The 3,851-nt window shown below is 41.5% G+C and overlaps 1 protein-coding gene across 2 annotated transcripts in view; it reads right to left on the reverse strand.

Annotated features, from left to right (window-relative positions):
• The window catches only part of CNST (consortin, connexin sorting protein), a 79,966-nt gene that overhangs the window by 6,404 nt on the left and 69,711 nt on the right, over nt 1-3,851 (reverse strand). The window lies entirely within an intron of this gene.

Below are 3,851 nucleotides of genomic sequence, written 5' to 3' on the forward strand. Positions count from 1 at the left end.
AAAACATTTTAAGGACTTCTAGAATTTCTCTCAGAACCAGTTTACTAGGGAACAAAGGCCCACTGCCTATTTTTGTAAATAAAGGTGAGCTGGAGCATAGACGGGACCCCAATCTGCGGGTCATGCATGGCTGCTTTGGGGCTACAGAGGCAGAACCGAGGAGTTGCAATAGGTCATAAAGCCTAAAATATTTATAATCTGGCCTTCCAGAGAAAAACTCTGCTCTTTGATCCCCCTTCAGACCCCCAGTCCCACCCTTTCTGTGTTGCCTTCTACTTCTCACTTCGACCACTTTTCTCCTGCCTACCTGCTACCCCTTACTAGAAATAGAACCAAAAACCCTTGCCATATTTAGTGGCTAAAAGATTCCACGGTGCAGGCAGGAGGAGGAGAAGAGAATCAGTTGAAAGAGCCAGGCTGGGAAGCAGGAGGCCTTACCAAGGGCCCCTAAGCAGTCGGGTGGTCACAGAAGTGTAACTTGTGAGTTGCCTGCTTGCTGTAAGCTGTAGGTGATGACATAGGTAGGCATTGTGGGCTTAACACTGTGGATGTCAGTGACTTACTGGTATCAGATCACTGTAAGCTGAGGACTGCCCGTAATGTCCTCTGTCTCATAACAGCACAAAATACTTAATATGATTTTCAGTTCCAGCCAGCAATCTCTGATAATGTGCTGTGTATAAACATTACAGACTCTATTAGTTCTTTTTATAACTCAGGCCTTTTAGGGCCAAAGAACTCAAGATAGTCCTCTGCTGGGATTCTCTGAACAGCAGAGAAACCATTATCTCAAAAAAGAAAATCAATAAGCCAGTAATTATTCTTTTTAGAGAAAATATGTATTTCAGATGGTCTTTGTCCTTGTTCTGAGAAAATTGAAGTACATTAGTGGCACTAAAATGGTATGTGCAAATATGTAAAGGAATAGTCCTTTAAATCTTTCTTTACAAAGCTACAACACAATTTAAGAGCCCCCCCAACAAGAACAAAAAATGATTTTACAAGCATCCTGCTAAAACTAAGAGGGAAAGAAATCTTTTTTTTTTTTAGAGACAGAGTCTCATTTTGTCACCCTTGGTAGAGTGCTGTGGCATCACAGCTCACAGCAACCTCCGGCTTTTGGGCTTAGGCGATTCTCTTGCCTCAGCCTCCTGAGTAGCTGGGACTACAGGCAACTGCCACAACGCCCAGTTATTTTTTTGTTGCAGTTTGGTTGGGGCTGGGTAAGAACAGGCCACCCTCGGTATATGGGGCTCTACTCACTGAGGCACAGGCACCGCCTGATAAAGAGACCTTAGTAAGTATATAAAGAGCAAAAAATGGAAAAAGGGGGGTAGGCGCCTGTGGCTCAGTGAATACAGCCCCATATACCGAGGGTGGCAGGTTCAAACCTACTGGGGCAGGTTTGTTGCCCCAGCCAAACTGCAACAAAAAATAGCCGGGTGTTGTGGCAGGCGCCTGTAGACCCAGCTACTTCGGAGGCTGAGGCAAGAGAATCACCTAAGCCCAGGAGTTGGACGTTGCTGTGAGCTGTGATGCCACAGTACTCTACTGAGGGGGATAAAGTGAGACTCTGTCTCTAAAAACAAACAAACAAAAAAAAGAAATGGAAAGTGGAAATTAATTTTAATGAACATATTACTACTAAAGACGTGTCACTGGTACTTTTTTAGTAAATGTATAAAAAAGAGGAGGAGGTTCATATATTCATTCACTATCTACTTTCTCCATAAAATAAAGTCATATATTTACCAATGGTGAATTCCTCTACCACCAGGCTTTTCAAGGTGCTATTTTAGCTACTTAGAAAAAATAATCCTATTAAGTACAATACTAAAGATAAGACCCAGAGTGGCCTTACAAACTGTGCCTTTGTAATATGAACTTTGAGTCTGTAAATAAATTCAAGAAACAGACACAAACCATAAATCAAGAGACACGGCAAATATAAATAAGTGGATGTTGACAGAGTGGCAGAAGCTCCTGAAGTCATTTGAAAGGCACAGAATGTACCACTCAGACCAAGAGCCGGCCCCAGCGCAGCAGCTGTTAGGTGACAACTTTAGCTCCTGTTCAGCCTCATCTGGAGTGGTGTCTGGCTCTGTAAGCCATGCTGTTACGGGATACACATTTTATTAGGCGGCCCCACCTCATTTACTATGGGTGGCAATGAACTTTAGGAACTTCTCTGAAATCTTTCCAGAGAAGGAAGAAGCAGAGTATGTGCCCCAGGCAGCTGTGTGGGAAGATGCCATCCCCCTCCACCCCTTAATTCTTGGCAAAAATTTAACCATCTCCCACCCAAACTCTTCTATTTCAGCAGGACCTGCCCCAGCTCTTCTCTCCCTTTCAGTTTTGCTCCGGGGTCTTCTCTAGATCTTTCTTTCTGCTGTACCTGCCTCAGTAAAGTACCATGGGGTCAGAGCTCACAGCAACCTCCACTCTTGGGCTTAAGCGATTCTCTTGCCTCAGCCTCCCAAGTAGCTGGGACTACAGGCATCCACCACAACGCCCAGCTATTTGTTTTTGCTGTCATTGTTGTTTAGCAGGCCCAGGCTGGATTCAAACCCAGCAGCCCCGGTGCACGTGGCTGGTGCCCTAACTGCTGAGCTATGGGCACCAAGCCAGTAAGAGCTTTTAAGAAACAACTTTGGTGGAGTTTGCCTTAGGTCCAAGATAGAAGGGCAAGTAAGAGGCCATAGTCTTGGTTTGGGGTCTTACTCAAAAGACTCTCAAGTGTTTCTAAATAGATTGGGCTGTTGATTTAGGGGACCTACCAACATATCTCCTCCAAACTATTCTTAAAAACATGCTTTTTTTTTTTTAAACTATATTTTTACACACCTGTATTGCCAGCTACCCGGGAGGCTAAGGCAAAAAGACTGCTCAAGTCCCAGAGTTTGAGGCTGCTGTGAGCTCTATCATGGCACTCTACCTAGGCTGACAGAGGGAGACTCTTTTTCAAAAACAAAAAACTATAATGTTAATATTAAAAGGTGAAAAATTTTTTAATTTCAAAAAAATAAAGCATTATAAAAGGATAAAATAAAGCTTTAGTTTCCCACTTCAATCACCAAATTCTTTTCCTACCCAAACAAAATATATTAAGTCATTCCATTGATAACAGAAAGAATGTCTGAGCTATAATTAATATAATTGTTACTGGCGGTACTCTAAAAATAAGCACAGAATTAAAGAAAAATCCATCTGGCCTAGGCTTCTGTATTTGCAAATAAATAGTTCTTCCCATACTTCCCTCAAACATCAATGACCATTTTAAACAGCACTTTCAGAATGAATTGGTTGTAAAAACAAAATTATCTTGCAACTCTCCTGGAACAGTAAATCCAAACGTGACAAGGAATCTATTCAGAGAGACAGCACTGTTAGAAGAGCCTCCTCAGAAAATTCAAGGAGAAAAAAAGATACCAAACCGTATTCTTTTCATGATATGAGTATGACTCAATCCAGAATCTCAAGGTTAGTCAATTTTCAAGAAGAAACATATACTTGGCTTCCAACTAACTTGAGAACTAATGTTTAGAAATCATATTACTTTATCATAAAACCTTAAATGCCAGAGATTTCACTGTTGAAGCATGCACAAATAGTTTACTATTTCTCACTAAAAAGACAAGTGATGTCCTCTGCCTGCTCCTTTAGATTGCGGTTCCATAATCAGAACTATAATTTAGTGAACGTGCATGCTTTATGTAAAGATGGTCATAAAACATGTCACTTAATTGCTACAACTCGCTTTTAGGCATCATCAGCCCCTTTTTACCTCATTTTCTCCAACTATTTCTCCAACATGTTTCAGCATATAATTACAGTGAGATTAAAAGAACTTA

Source organism: Otolemur garnettii, unplaced genomic scaffold (genome assembly GCF_000181295.1).
Source record: "Otolemur garnettii isolate 467f Iridium unplaced genomic scaffold, OtoGar3 scaffold00141, whole genome shotgun sequence".
Lineage (NCBI taxonomy): Eukaryota > Metazoa > Chordata > Mammalia > Primates > Galagidae > Otolemur > Otolemur garnettii.